Genomic DNA, 17149 nt, shown 5'->3' with positions numbered 1-17149 from the left:
ACCATATTTAGGATAAGACAGGCTTTGGTATAGAACCATATTTACGATAAGACGGGCTTCGGTATAGAACCATATTTACGATAAGACGGGCTTCGGTATAGAACCATATTTAGGATAAGAGTGGCTTTGGTATAGAGCCATATTTAGGATAAGACAGGCTTCGGTATAGAACCATATTTAGAGTAAGAGTGGCTTTTGTATAGAACCATATTTTGGGTAAGACAGTCATCGGTACAGAAGCATATTTAGGATAAGAGTGGCTTCAGTATAGAGCCATATTTTGGGTAAAAGGGGCATCGGTATAGAACCATATTTAGGATAAGAGTGGCTTCAGTATAGAACCATATTAAGAATAAGACAGCATCAGTATAGAACCATATTTAGGATAAGACGAGCATCTGTACAGAACCATTATTATTATTTTTTTTTTGTTAGGTTTAACGTCGCACCGACACAATTTTAGGTCATATGGCCACTTTCCAGCTTTAATGGTGACGGAAGACCCCAGGTGCCCCTCCGTGCATACTTTCATCACGAGCGGGCACCTGGGTAGAACCACTGACCTTCCATAAGCCAGCTGGATGGCTTCCTCACGTTCCTCCATATTTAGAATAAGACAGGCTTCGGTATAAAACCATACTTAGGATAAGATGGGCATCGGTACAGAACCATATTTGTGATAAGACGGGCTTCAGTAAAGAACCATATTCTGGGTAAGACGGGCTTTGGTACACAACCATATTTAGGATAAGACGGGCTTCAGTATAGAACCACAGACATTCTCAAACCCACACAGACAGCTTTGATTTATGGACATCTTATATACCGAATGCAACTCAAACCTACAGAGGTTAAGGGAAAGTAATTCAACTCTTTAACCACTCGACCTATGAGACCAGAGTTGGGACATAGAAATAAAAGCCCAAATCCCATGGGACATAATATTTTAACAAATTAGACTGGCTCAAGTTTTTGTGATAGAGGTTCAGTTCAAGCAAAAATGATACCAGACAAACAAAGAATGATCCAGATATGGCCATCCTTAAAAATATTTGCTTGCTGTGCTTCCACTGACCCAGAGTTTTAGAGTTGGGTAGGTATGTTGTTGATTTTTTTTTATTTACTTCTTAGTCAAAACATGCAATTAAAATGGAGACCGGGAAAATTGAGGTTACAATAATAATATTATTAGGCCTTGAACATTCAGTCAAGAAAACTTTTTAATGTTTTTTCCTATGTAAGTCTATGTAAAACTTGGGACCCCCAGGGCAGGACCTTTTTTTTACCCCAGAGGCGTAATTTGAACAATCTTGGTAAAGCACCACTAGGCAATAGAAACATACCAAAAATCAAAAGCCTAGGCACTGCAGTTTCAGACAAGAAGATTTTAAAAAAAAATTCCTATATAAGTCTATGTAAAACTTGGGACACCCGGTGTGGGGCCTCTTTTCACCCCAGGGGCATAATTTGAAAAATTTTGGTAGGAAACCAAAAGGCAACGCTACATAACAAAGATCAAAGGCCTAGGTCTTTTGGTTTCAGACAAGAAGATTTTTTAAGTTTTTTTCCTATATACGTCTATGTAAAACCTTGGACCCCCGGGACTGGGCCTCTTTTCACCCCAGATGTCCATTAGATGATGTCACACGCCAAATATTGAGGCTCTATGCCTTGAGGTTTTGGACAAGAAAATTTTCAAAGTTTTCCCTGTATAAGTCTATGTAAACCATGTGACCCCCAGGGCGGGGCCATATTTGACCCTAGGGGAATAATTTGAACAACCTTGGTAGAGGACCACTAGAAGATGCTACATATTAAATATAAAAGCCCTATGACCTGTGGTTTTGGACAAGAAGATTTTTAAAGTTTTTCCTTTTGGTTGCCATGTCAACGAGAGTTCTATATGGAATTCAATTCTTTGAACATCCCTGTGAAGTTTTATGAAAATTGACCTGATGGTTTAAGAGATGTTGTTTAAAGGAAAGCGTGAATGGATGGATGGACTACGGAGGGTAAGCGATCACAAAAGCTCACCCTGAGCATTTGGCTCAGGTGAGCTAAAATGCATGGCTAACACTTTTGTTCTAGATAAAACAAACTGAACTGAAAAACTGACATAAAAATTAGTTTGAAAATTTTATATCTCAACAATAACTCAAAACTTTGGCTCTAGATAAAACAAACTTAACTGAAAAACTGACAAAAAACTAGTTTGAAAATTTTATATCTCAACAATAATTCAAATTAGAACAAGAGCTGTCCGTAAGACAGCAAATGCTCGACTATTCGAATTGTTGTCCCAGAAGCAGGAATATTACCCTTAATGTGAGAGTATCTATAGAGTTTCAATCCAGTATCTGCATTAGTTTTGGAGGCAAAACTTCAACAAGAAGTTTTAAGTTCACAGGGGACATAATATGGCCAAAATGCATGTCAGAGTTATGGGACTTGATACTATAAACTAGTTTTATAACCCTGAAGATACAGTAAAGTTTAAATTCAATATCTGCATTTGATTTGGAGACAGTAACTTGCATGCACAACTTTAACTTAGTCCAGAGGGGGGCATTAACTGCCAAAAATACATGTTAGAGTTATGGACTTGACCCAGTGAGGTTGGTAATTGACCTAGAAAAGAAACAATAAGTTACAGAGCTATATGCCTTTAAGTAATAGCTATATGTACTTGAATGCAAAACTTTAACCAAGACTTTCTAAGTCCAAAAGGGGGCATAATTTGGCCAAAATGCAGGTCAGAGTTCTGGGACTTGATACTATCACCTAGTTTTATGACTCCGAAGACACAAGTGAAGTTTCCATTCAATATCTGCATTAGTTTTGGAGATAATAACTTGCAGGTAAAACTTTAACCAGGATTTTCTAAGTCCAAAAGGGGGCATAATTTGGCCAAAATACATGTCAGAGTTATGGGACTTGACCCAATGAGGTTGGTAATTGACCTAAAAAAAGAAAAAAAGAAGTTTCAAAGCTGTATGCTTTTAAATGATAGCTATATGTATTTGCACGCAAAACTTTAACCACAATTTTCTAAGTCCATAATGGGGCATAATTTGGCCAAAATGCATGTCAGAGTTATGGCTCTTGATGCTATCACCTAGTTTAATGACCCCGAAGACACATGTGAAGTTTTAATTCAATATCTCCATTAGTTCTGGAGATAGTAACTTGCATGTAAAACTTTAACCAGGATATTTAAGTCAAAAGGGGGGCATAATTTGGCCAAAATACATGTCAGAGTTATGGGACTTGACCCAGTGATGTTGGTAATTGACCTAGAAAAAGAAAAAATAAGTTTCAAAGCTATATGACTTTAAATGATAGCTATATGTATTTGCATGCAAAACTTTAACCAAGGTGTGACGCCGACGCCAGGGTGAGTAGTATAGCTGCTGACTATTCTTTTAATAGTCGAGGTAATAAAATCAACGACGGATTTCATTCAAATGTTTTATGTCACAAAACTTATGCAAATCATGCAACATACCAATCAATATGTGTGTTAATATTTTTAAGAAATTTATACACTTACTAATATACAATGAGAGTTTATGAATTTTCCACAACATCAAAAATGTAAGCTATGTCAGAATGTGAATTAAGCATACTAGGGCATTTTTTATTTATTTATTTTTTGTTGGGTTTAACATCGCACCGACACAATTATAGGTAATAAGGCGACTTTCCAGCTTTTGATGGTGGAGGAAGACCCCAGGTGCCCCTCAGTGCATTATTTCATCACGAGCGGGCACCTGGGTAGAACCACCGACCTTCCGTAAGCCAGCTGGATGGCTTCCTCACATGAAGAATTCAATGCCCCAAGTGAGGCTCGAACCCACATCAATGAGGGGCAAGTGATTTGAAGTCAGGGACCTTAACCATTCGGCCACGGAGGTCCCGCATGTGTTTGCACAACATTCATGAATTTAGTGAACAATTCCCACATATCTCATAATTAACACCTTTTTTGTTTCTTGAAATATTTATGACCCCAAGTTTTCTTGACCATTTGCTCGACATATTGTACACAGAGGTCATACGCATGAAAAGTTCTCATTAAATTTTGTAATATACGGATCTGTATCCTCAAGCAGGTGTTCTTTATCTCCACAGTACATACAGCATGGTGGTAGGTCAGATCTGTATCCTCAAGCAGGTGTTCTTTATCTCCACAGTACATACAGCATGGTTGTAGGAAAGATCTCACCCCTTGTCCATAATATGTAAGTTCAATTTCTAGGCACAAGACGGATTCTGTTTTGTTACAAGCCCAAACTCTTCAAAACTGTCACTGTAATTTCCTCCTCTGTTAAACACCATGCTGCATCCTAACTGTAAATATGGTAGATAGTGTTACTGACATTTGATTACAAAGAAATAACAAAATTATAAATGCAATGAGTTGTGTTTTTTCACAATATCAAATATAGCTACAGTAAAGAGATGAACATGACACATTGCATTTTGAAGGTCATGTCATTATAGTTGACATCTGTGTGACATTATTTGAACATTTTCTTGGGTTTAAAAAGATGGTATGGAAGAGACACAATTTTGTGACAGACAGACAGATGACCTAACTAGACTAGGAACAAAGTGACACACAGATTCTGAGATATTATTTCAAAATAAAATTCACACGATTGGTATCCTCAATGACCTGTAGCAATTTTAAAATGCTGAGGAACAGTCTAATCTATATTTGATATCATTCACTGGATCTAATAACTGCACCAACTGCCTTTTGATATACATTGTAGCAATGCTTTATGAGTAAAAAGTGGTTCAAGTTATTGCATTGATCTTATCATTGTGGTATACATGGTAACATTCTTCACAGTCAAAGACCTCAATTACTACCTCAGCAGGAAAACCACTGACTGCACCCAATGCCATGATATTTGCTATAATGCACTCATATTTGTCCTTTAACTGTTACTTACTTTCACTTAATTCACAACATTTACGGTTAATAATCTCTAAATAACGAAAGGGTAGTAACTTGTGTCTCAAACACATGATTACATACTGTTAATACTGGAAACAAATCCTGGAACATAAATAAAATTAACTGACATCTGTAACATAAGTATGAGAAACAAGAGGGCCATGAAGGCCCTGTATCGCTCACCTGACCTATTGACCTAAAGATCATTAAGATTAACATTCTGGCCAAGTTTCATTAAGATATGGTCATAAATGTGGCCTCTGAAGTGTTAATAGTTTTTCCTTTGATTTGACCTGGTGACCTAGTTTTTGACCCTACATGACCCAGATTCGAACTTGACCTAAAGATCATCAAGATTAACATTCTGACTATGTTTCATGAATATACAGTCATAAATGTGGCCTCTAGAGTGTTAACAAGCTTTTCCTTAGTTTTTGACCCCACCTGACCTAGATTACTTGACTTATAGATTATCAAGATTAACATACAGACCAAGTTTCATTAACATATCGTCATAAATGTGGCCTCTACAGTGTAAACTTGCTTCTCCTTTGATTTGACCTGGTGACCTAGTTTTTTACCCTACATGATCCAGATTCAAACTGGACCTTGAGATCATTAAGATTAACATTATCACTAAGTTTCATGAAGATACGGTCATAAATGTGGCCTCTGGAGTGTTAACAAGCTTTCCCTTTGATTTGACCTAGTGACCTAGTTTTTTACCCCACCTGACTCAGATTTGAACTTGACCTATAGATCATCAAGATTAACATTCTTACCAAGTTTCATGAAGATACAGTCATAAATCTGGCCTCTATAGTGTTAAAAAGCTTTTCCTTTGATTTGACCTGGTGACCTAGTTTTTGACCCTGGTTGACCCAATATCATACTCGTCCAAGATTTTATTGAGAGTAACATTCTGACCAAGTTTCATTAAGATTGGACCAAATTTGGACCTCTAGAGTGTTAACAAGCTTTTCCTTTGATTTGACCTGGTGACCTAGTTTTTGACCCCAGATGACCAAATATCAAACTCGTCCAAGAATTTATTGAGGGTAACATTCTGACCAAGTTTCATTAAGTTTGGGGTAAAATTGTGTTCTCTAGAGTGTTAACAGTCAAATTGTTGATGACGGACGACTGAAGACAGACGGACGACGACGACGGACACAGGGCAATCACAAAAGCTCACCTTTGAGCACTTTGTGCTCAGGTGAGCTAAAAAAGTGTTATAACAAGAGGGCCATGAAGGCCCTGTATCGCTCACCTGACCTATTGACCTAAAGATCATAAAGATAAACATTCTGACCAAGTTACATTAAGATATGGTCATAAATGTGGCCTCTAAAGTGTTAACTAGCTTTTCATTTGTTTTGACCCGGTGACCTAGTTTTTGACCCCACATGACCCAGATTCAAACTTGACCTAAAGATCATCAAGATTAACATTCTGACTAAGTTTCATGAAGATATAGTCATAAATGTGGCCTCTAGAGTGCTAACAAGCTTTTCCTTTGATTTGACCTAGTGACCTAGTTTTTCAACCCACCTGACCCAGATTAAAATTTGACCTAAAGATCATCAAGATTAACATTCTGACCAAGTTTCATTAAGATAAGGTCATAAATGTGGCTTATAGAGTGTTAACTAGCTTTTCCTTTCATTTGACCTGGTGACCTAGTTTTTGACCCCACCTGACCCAGATTTGAACCTGACCTAAAGATCAACAAGGTTAACATTCTGACCAAGTTTCATTAAGATGAAGTCATAAATGTGGCCTGTAGAGTGTTAACAAGCTTTACCTTTGATTTGACCTGGTGACCTAGTTTCTGACCCCACTTGACCTAGATTTGAATCTGACCTAAAGATCATCACGATTAACATTCTGACCAAGTTTCATAGAGATATTACCATAAATGTGGTTTCTAGAGTTTTAACAAGCTTTACATTTGATTTGACCTGGCGACCTAGTTTTTAACCCCACATGACCCAGATTTAAATCTGACCTAAAGATCATCAAGATTTACATTCTGACATAGTTTCATTAAGATAAGGTTGTAAATGTGGCTTACAGAGTGTTAACTAGTTTTTCCTTTCATTTGACCTGGTGACCTAGTTTTTGATCCTACATGACCCAGATTTGAACCTGACCTAAACATCATCAAGATTAATATTCTGACCAAGTTTCATGAGGATACAGTCATAAATGTGGCCTCTACAGTGTTAAAAAGCTTTTCCTTTGATCTGACCTGGTGACCTAGTTTTTGACCCCAGATGATCAATATCAAACTCGCCCCAGATTTTATTGAGGGTAACATTCTGACCAAGTTTCATGAAGATTGGGCCCAAATTGTGACCTCTAAGAGTGTTAACAAGGTTTTCCTTTGATTTGACCTGGTGATCTGGTTTTTGACCCCAGATGACCAAATATCATTCTCATCCAAGATTTTATTGAAGGTAACAATCTATCCAATTTTCATTATGATTGGGCCAAAATTGTGACCTCTAGAGTGTTAACAAGCTTTTCCTTTGATTTGACCTGGTGACCTAGTTTTTGACCCCAGATGACCCAATATCAAACTCGTCCAAGATTTTATTGAGGGTAACATTCTGACCAAGTTTCATTAAGATTGGGCCAAAATTTTGACCTCTAGAGTTTTAACAAGCTTTTCCTTTGGTTTGACCTGGTGACCTAGTTTTTGACCCCAGATGACCCAATATCGAACTTGTCCAAGATTTTATTGAGAGTAACATTCTGACCAAATTTCATTAAGATTGGGCCAAAATTGTGACCTCTAGAGTGTTAACAGTCAAATTGTTAACGCCGCCACCGCTGCTGACGGACGACAGACACAGGGCGATCACAAAAGCTGAACTTTGAGCACTTTGTGCTCAAGTGAGCTAAAAATACAAAACAAGATGGCCATGATGGCCCTATATCGCTCACCCGTTATCATTGCACTTGAGGACAAGAAGGTCCTAAAAATTTCTAAGTCCAAAGGACAGGAACAACAAAGGGAAGAAATTTAACCAAAAAGAAAAAAAAACTTACAAGGTATAGATATGTTAAAATATACCTAAATATTGGATGTAACGTCCATGTTGTACCACAGAAAACTGGTCTCGTGTTTTCCCTATGGCCAATAATAAAAAAGTTGCTAAAAATAAGCTATTTATAGTAACGTAAAAGGGAAGTAATTAAAAAAAAATATATTGTAAGTGGACAAAAGTAGGATCTGCCAAATAAATCTGTTGACATAAATGAAATTTCAGATCAGTATCTTCATTAGTTATGGAGATATAACAATTTTATTTGAAATAAAGGGAGGTAATTTGACATAAAATCAGTCCATAGTTATCTACCCTGATTGTCTCAGTCCAACTAATAACAATAATGAAATGTAAGTACTTACTGATATAAATCCATTTTGATTACAATCAGGGGAGGTAATCAGATATAAAATAACTCTGGAACCTACGATTGGATCTGATTTGTCATGGAATCCAAGGATTATTGTTGTTGAAGATATTTTGGAAGTTTGTATCAAATAAAACCATAAAAGAAGTCTCTATATAGCTGCAAAAGCCAAAATAGCCAATTTTGGACCTTTAAGGGGCCATATCTCTGGAACCCATGAAGGAATCTGGCCAGTTCAAGAAAGGGACCAAGATCTTGTGGTGATACAAGTTGTGTGCAAGTTTGGCTAAAATCAAATCATAAATGAAGCTGCTATTGTGCAGACAAGGCCAAAAATACATAATTTTGGCCCTTTCAGGGGCCATAACTCTGGAACCCATTATGGGATCTGGCAGGTTCAAGTAAGGAATCGAGATCTTATGGTGACACAAGTTTTGTGCAAGCTTGATTAAATTCAAATCATAAATGAAGCTGCTATTGTGCAGACAAGGTCAAAATAGCTAATTCTGGCCCTTTCAGGGGCCATCACTCTGGAACTCATAATGGAATCTCACCATTTCAAGAAAGGAACCGAGATCTGATGGTGATACAAGTTGTGTGCAAGTTTGGTTAAAATAAAATCATAAATGAAGCTGCTATTGTGCAGACAAGGTCAAAATAGCTAATTCTGGTCCTTTCAGGGGCCATAACTCTGGAACCCATATTGGAATCTGGCCAGTTCAAGAAAGGAACTAAGATCTTATAGTGATACAAGTTGTGTGCCAGTTTGGTAAAAATCAAATCATAAATAAAGCTGCTATTGTGCAGACAAGGTCAAAATAGCTAATTTTGGCCCTTTCAGGGGCCATAACTCTGGACCCATATTGGAATCTGGCCAGTTCAAGGAACCAAGATCTTATGGTGATACAAGTTGTGTGCCAGTTTGGTAAAAATCAAATCATAAATAAAGCTGCTATTGTGCAGACAAGGTCAAAATAGCTAATTTTGGCCCTTCCAGGGGCCATAACTCTGGAACCCATAATGGGATCTGGCCAGTTCAAGAAAGGAACCGTGATCTTATGGTGATACAAGTTGTGTGCAAGTTTGGTTAAAATAAAATCATAAATGAAACCACTATCGTGCAGACATGAAATTGTTGATGCTCGCACGCGCGCACAGACGGACGCAGGGACTGACAACGGACGACGGACGAAGGGTGATCACAAAAGCTCACCTTGTCACTATGTGACAGGTGAGCTAAAAAGAAATTAATTCAAAAGCAGACATTGCCTGAGTGGCCAAAACAAAAGGACAGCTTAAACTAGAAGATTTTTTTGTCACAAAAACACATGTCTCACCCCTATGTCTACCTTTAGCTCTGGTGGCCATTTTGTGCAGTGAAGCGGAACATGTCAGTGATATACACAACTAGGTTTAGCACTAATCACTCCTGTGAAGTTTTGTCAAAATCTGTCCAGTCTGACTTGTGAAAGCCGGAGAAGATTTTTCTACTTTTAGCTCTGGTGGCCATTTTGTGAAGCTAAGCGGAACATGTCGGCGGTATGTGCAACTTTAATACTGATCACTCCTGTGACATTTGTCCAAATCAAGCAAGCTGTTTGACCTGTGAAAGCCAGACAAGATTTTTATATTTTTAGCTCTGGCAGACATTTTGTGCAGAAAGCTGAACATGCCGGCAATATGCATAACTAGGATTGGTACTGATCACTCCTGTGACGTTTCGTCGAAATCCAGCCAGCAGTTTAACCTGTGAAAGCTGGAGAAGATTTTTCTAATTTTAGCTCTGGCCGCCATTTTGTAAAGCAAAGTGTAACATGCTGACATTATGCACAACTAGGCTTGGTACTGATCACTCCTGTGATGTGTCTTCAAAATCCAGCCAGCAGTTTGACCTGTGAAAGCCGAACAAGATTTTACTTTCAGCTATGTCGGACATTTTGTGCATCGAAGCAGAACGTGCCAATGATATGCACAACTAGGCTTGGTGCTGACCGCTCCTGTGAAATTTCGTCAAAATCTAGCCAATAGTTTGACCTGCGAAAGCCTGACAAGATTTTTCTATCTTTAGCACTGGCGACCATTTGGTGCTGCGAAGCACAACATGCCGGTGATATGCATAACTTTGCTTGGTATTGATCATTCCAGTGAAGTTTTGTAGACATCCAGCAAGCAGTTTGACCAGTGAAAGCTGGACAAGATTTTTCTATTTTTAGCTCTGGCGGCCATTTGGTGCATTTTAGCAGAATGTGCCGGTGATATGCACAAAGCTTGGTACTGATCACTCCTGTGTAGTTTCTTTGAAATTTGGCCAGTAGTTCGACCTGTGAAAGCCCGCCAACTTAATGTGGATGGACGGAGAGCGAAGGCAAAAACAATATGTCTCTCACCTATAGGGAGTGGGGAGAGGGGAGGGGAGACATAATTTCTCTACCTATAGCGTGAATGTGTTACCTGTTCCCAAGGACCCTGAAAAGCAGAATAGACCATCCATTGCTTGCCACTCTTGGAAGAAGTAACTGGACCTCTTGCTTTTACTGCTTTCAGAATATCCTTGTTCCTTTGGTCACATTTAACCGATTCATCATCAAATGCTGTAGCTGTCCTAGCGGGAGGTCTATGGCTGCCATCGATGTCCTTTCCATACAGCTGTGGACAATCAACATCATAAATAATTAAAGTTAGAAATACTTACATGCTAGAATAAAAGCAATTGGGACTTTAACCTTTCTTCAGTGTTTTTTTTCTGTTTTATTTTATTGAAATGAACAATCTTCATTCAAAATGTGGTATAAACAATCATAATTTAGCTGCTTATAATAAAAGCTCCAAATGTAGAGCCTATGAAGCTGTTTATAATAAAAACTCCAAATGTAGCGCCTATGAAGCTGTTTATCATAAAAGACTCCAAATGTAGAGCCTATGAAGCTGTTTATCATAAAAGACTCCAAATGTAGCGCCTATGAAGCTGTTTATAATAAAAGACTCCAAATGTAGAGCCTATGAAGCTGTTTATAATAACAGACTCCAAATGTAGCGCCTATGAAGCTGTTTATCATAAAAGACTCCAAATGTAGCGCCTATGAAGCAGACTCCAAATGTAGCGCCTATGAAGCTGTTTATAATAACAGACTCCAAATGTAGAGCCTATGAAGCTGTTTATAATAAAAGACTCCAAATGTAGAGCCTATGAAGCTGTTTATAATAACAGACTCCAAATGTAGCGCCTATGAAGCTGTTTATAATAAAAGACTCCAAATGTAGAGCCTATGAAGCTATTTATAACAAGTGAATGAAGTATTGCCATGCAATACAAAGTCCCCTACTGGAAGGCACCTAATTTTCTCTACTGCAGTATAACATAATGAACTGATATCTGTCAATGATGTATAAACAATATTGTATTATATATACAATATAATATAACAAAGCACTTGGATTAAAATTAGCGTATATAAAAACGTACAGTTGTTTTCATTTGGATTTTTTTTTTGGTCGATTATACAAAAAATTATCATAAAAGTTATTTATAGTAACAACAAAGTGAAATAAACCCTAAAAAAAAAAAAAAAAAATCTATAAAATTTAAATCCACAAGAAACTCTTTACCAGGTACAGATAGATCAAAATACACCTAAAATTTGGATGTACCGTGCATGTTGTACCACAGAAAAGTGGTCTCAATTTTTCCCTACGGCCAGTAATAAAAAAGTTACAATATAATCTATTTATAGTAACAACAAAGGGACATAATTCTAAAAAAAGTGTGCCTCATAGTGGTGAACATTTCTACCAAGTTACATCAAAATCCCTCCATGCATGAAGAAGAAATGCTCTGGACAAACTCATTCTTGAATTTGACCTTTAACCTCTAAGTATGACCTTGACCTTAGACCTAGGGACCTGGTTCTGGCGTGCGACAATTCGTCTCATGGTGGTGAACATTTGTGCCAAGTTACATTACAATCCCTCAATGCATAAAGAAGAAATGCTCTAGACAAAGTCATTCTTGAATTTGACCTTTGACCTCTAAGTATGACCTTGACCTTAGACCTAGAGCCGGGGCTTTGCGCACAACATGTTGTCTCATCCAGGGAAATGTTTGTGCCAACTGATATTTAAATCCTGTTTTGCATGACAAAGTTATAGACCGGACAGGAAAAAAATCTTATTGACCTTTGATCTCAAAGTGTGACCTTGACCTTTAAGCTAGGGTTCTGGGTGTTGCGCATGACACGTCGTCTCATCATGGGGAACATTTATGCCAAGTAATATTGTAATCCTTTGATGGATGACAAAGTTCTGGAGCGGACAGGAAAAAAACCCTATTGACCTTTGGCCTCCAATTGTTACCTTGACCTTTGAGCTAGGGGTCCGGGTTTTGCACATGACATGTTGCCTCATAATGGGGAACATTTGTGCCAAGTAATATCAAAATCCCTTCATGGATGACAGAGTTATAGACCGGACAGGAAACAGACCCTGTTCATGCCATGTTAACATTTGACTGCTAAGTGTGACCTTGACCTTTGAGCTAGGGGTCTGAAAGTTGTGCACGACACATCATCTTATTATGAGGTTCAATTATGCCAACTGATATTAAATTCCCTTCATAGATGGGAGAGTTATGGACCGGACAGGAAAAAAGCCCTGTTGACCTTTGACCTCAAATTGTGACCTTGACCTTTGAGCTAGGGGTGCGGGTTTTGCGCACGACACATCGCCTCATCATGGGGAACATTTTTGCCAAGTAATAATAAAATCCCTTCATGGATGAAAGAGTTATGGACCGGACACGAAACAGACCCTGTTCATGCCATGTTAACATTTGACTGCTAAGTGTGACCTTGACCTTTGAGCTAGGGGTCTGAAAGTTGTGCATGACACATCATCTTATTATGAGGTACAATTGTGCCATGTGATATTAAAATCCCTTCATGGATGGGAGAGTTATGGACCGGACAGGAAAAAAGCCCTGTTGACCTTTGACCTCCAATTGTGACCTTGACCTTTAAGCTAGGGGTCCGGGTTTTGCGCATGACACGTCGTCTCATCATGGGGAACATTTGTGCCAAGTAATATTAAAATCCCTTCATGGATAAAAGAGTTATGGACCGGACACGAAATTGCGGACGGACGGAATGACAGAATGACGGAATGACAGAATGACGGAATGACGGAAAAGCGCATTCCTATAGTCCCCGAAACTGGTTTTCAACCAGTAGGGGACTAATAACAGACTCCAAATGTAGAGCCTATGAAGCTGTTTATAATAAAAGACTCCAAATGTAGCGCCTATGAAGCTGTTTATAATAAAAGACTCCAAATGTAGCGCCTATGAAGCTGTTTATAATAACAGACTCCAAATGTAGCGCCTATGAAGCTGTTTATAATACAGGACTCCAAATGTAGCGCCTATGAAGCTGTTTATAATAAAAGACTCCAAATGTAGCGCCTATGAAGCTGTTTATAATAACAGACTCCAAATGTAGAGCCTATGAAGCTGTTTATAATAAAAGACTCCAAATGTAGAGCCTATGAAGCTGTTTATAATAAAAGACTCCAAATGCAGCACCAGATGTGCAGGCTGATCGTGATCTGCACTGGTTGCAATGGCAGAATCAATCGTGTTAAGCATAATAGGGGTAAACTAATATTTTGTAACTGTATTTTATGAATGTAGTACTTTGTATAAACATGGTGGGTGTGGTAGTGCCAAATGAAGTGCAATACAACATGATTTCATCTTGGACGGATGGAGTTTTCAGATTTTCCAATTAAATCCCTGATAGAAATATAAGGTATATATAGTAAATCAATGGAATGAAACACACTGCTGTGTTCATGATCAGTATTGTGGCATGCAGTCTCCAATGATCCAACATAATTAATGGAAAAAAACAACAACAGAAAACACATTCAAATGATACATTTACTTATCAAATGATATCCACTGTTTCCCCAATACACCATGTAGATCAAAAACCTGAAGCTCTTCAAGGTCTGTAGCCATTCTTCTTTACTGTTACTTCATACTATAAAAAGAAGTCAATTTAAAATGTTTAGAAAACACACAGGAATACTAGATAGACATATCAGAAGTTATCAAACAATTAAATGATAATCATTTAAAAAATTCTATAATCTGACATGTTGATCGGAAGATAAAAGGCTGACAGAAAGAACTACCAGTATGAATTTTATTGCATGAATAACAGTTTGTTTGTTTCTTTACAGTTGTAAATCTTGCTGATGTAGTTCATATTCAAATCAGAACTGTAGTTTGTTTCTGAAATAAATGTTTAAGTAGACATATCTGTATAGGAAATCATTAAGGAGGTAGGTTACCTTGTTACAAGGGTAAATTCAAATTAGTTGAACCGTAGCATTCTTTTGTATTTCGTGTAATATGAAGTTTTAACTGCTACAATCTCAATTTCGTTTGTCTCTGTCCCTTCAAGTTCATTTTTTATCCAGGTTTGAAGAACATGACCCTCCAAAGGTATTTCCTATTGAAAGAAGAAGGAAAATACGGATATTTAACACTTTTCAATGTATTTTGATTTCATTGATATCCGTAGAAGTCTGCATAATTGATAATTTTACTAATATGCACGTTAGCTTTCTAATATAAGCTTAAAATGTATATGTCGCGGGGCTAGTGTTTCCGTGGTAACGCATTTTCTCTCATTTTTAAACAACTATGCATAAAAATAGGGGTTTTCGACGGCTTCAGTGCCATTCTGATAATGACCAACATGGAATGTTTGGGTAATATTATTAGCAAAATACCAAGCACTTTACATGGTACCCTATTTTTCTTAAAGTTTAAAGTAACCATGGCAACAGAGATGTTTAAAATAGCTTATATCTTGCTTTTTGTCGTAATTTCTTATAAAAAGTATTGAATAAGATTATCTTTCTAGTTGATGTAGCTTTAAAACATATTATTTCTAACGTAAGTTATATTTTCGTGTTATTTGCATTTATTCAAACAAATTTCACAGCTTAATATACTTACAGCAGTACCCCTCGTCTGGAATTTTTCATGGAAAAATCGTTCAGCATGCTGCTATTATTCTCATGGATATTGTTGAAATGAAAATAAAAAGCCGAAGCTGTGTTTCTTAAATAGACCAGTGTCAACGCTTTTAAATTTTACATTTAGATACATAGGTCACGGGCTTCGTTTCCATGGTAACATCAATTCAATTCAAGAAACCACAATTTTCTACTGAAATTTGAACAAGTTTAGATCTTAGTTTTAGTACATAAGTAACAAATTATCAACGGAACCTTAAAAATAGGTATTACAAATCAAACTGCTAGATTTTCTATTTGAAAATGGCCGTAACAAGTAACCTTTCACCCAACTATATTCCAAATAAATTACTTATCATCACCCATTTTCTTACATTCCGCATAACATTTCAATATAACTACATAAAAGAAGCAAAATATTGATTATTATTCAGAGCAAAAGACTCATAAAAAATATTTAAGCAAATAATGGTTATTTGAAAATAGTTAAAATAAAGAAAATGCACAGAATTACGTACTTTCAAGATAAAAGCTATTAATTTTGCGCGGTAACTGACACGTAACGTCATGACGTCAATGACGTCATTTTAAGGCAACATTGTTTTGAAGCGTTTCTGTGCCAATTTATTCATTATTTCTGCATTATTAAACCATAAAGCATCAGATCGAAGACAGGTTCATGACTTGTTTTCAGAAGAATGAATATACAAACACATTTAGTTTGTCGTAAACGTCGTCGTAAATCGTCACGTTAGCTTCCGGTTGGACATGCGCACATACAAATATGAAGGTAACCTACCTCCTTAAGTATGAACAAGGGCATTATAGTGTTCTTTTATTAAATTAAGTTACCTCCCTTGAGCTGTAAAAATTTCATAAATTTTGATTTTGTTAGCATATTATTCAGCATTTCTATAACTCTTAGAGCAGTTTAAAAATGTTTCTACAATACAAATGATCTGTTTACTTTTTATATGTTTTCTACAGCTGTCATCCATTACATTTCCCTCGTACACCATGTAGAACAAAGACCTGCATCTCTTTATTTCTGAAGTTCATGACCTTCACTGTAGCCATTCTGCTTTGCCTGTTACTTCTCTAGAAATGAAGATACATTTTTTGTTTTTGTTTTGTTTTAGGTTTAATGCCGTTTTTCAGTCGTATTTCAGTCATGTAACGACAGGCAGTTAACCTAACCAGTGTTCCTGGATTCTGTACCAGTACAAACCTGTTCTCCGCATGTAACTGCCAACTTCCCTACATGAATTATCAGAGATGGAGAACAAATGATTTCAGACACAATGTCTTTTATCAAATCGTCACAGAGTACATACGTCCCGCCCAGGTTTCAAACTTGCGACCCCGCGACCTGTAGAGCAACGCTCTCTCTATTGAGCTAAGCAGGTGGGCTGAGACATTGTTTTAAACCTTTATCAGGTTTACTATATATAGAGAAACAGAAGTGTAAATATACAGTAAAAATAATGGTTTGATTATTTATAGTTGTGTGGTGACCTGACTTGCCGAGTGTCATCACTGTTTCACTACCTTACATGAATATTTCTGTAAAAGAAACTGTAGTTTACAAAAATAAAACAATAGGACCATATTGGCCCTATATCACTCACATTACTCAAATGGGTAAATGAACCATATTGGCCCTATATCACTCACATTACTCAGAATGGGTAAATGATTTCTTGGTATAGGACCTCTACAGAATTC

At 37.2% G+C, this 17149-nt stretch overlaps 1 long non-coding RNA gene across 2 annotated transcripts; it reads right to left on the bottom strand.

Moving 5' to 3' along the window:
- Window positions 1-420: 420 nt before the first annotated feature.
- Window positions 421-16519, bottom strand: LOC123561402 (uncharacterized). 2 transcript variants are annotated; one of them, XR_008372827.1, is made up of 4 exons: window positions 16392-16519; window positions 14314-14418; window positions 10838-11032; window positions 421-4350 (listed from the first exon to the last, which is right to left on the bottom strand). It is a non-coding gene; the product is annotated as an uncharacterized LOC123561402 (long non-coding RNA). The 2 variants fall into 2 exon arrangements; XR_008372826.1 differs by having other exon boundaries at window positions 14320-14418.
- Window positions 16520-17149: the final 630 nt, after the last annotated feature.

Source organism: Mercenaria mercenaria, chromosome 10 (genome assembly GCF_021730395.1).
Source record: "Mercenaria mercenaria strain notata chromosome 10, MADL_Memer_1, whole genome shotgun sequence".
NCBI lineage: Eukaryota > Metazoa > Mollusca > Bivalvia > Venerida > Veneridae > Mercenaria > Mercenaria mercenaria.
The sequence above is the reverse complement of the archived record's forward strand: the minus strand, read 5'-3'. Positions and strand labels throughout refer to the sequence as shown.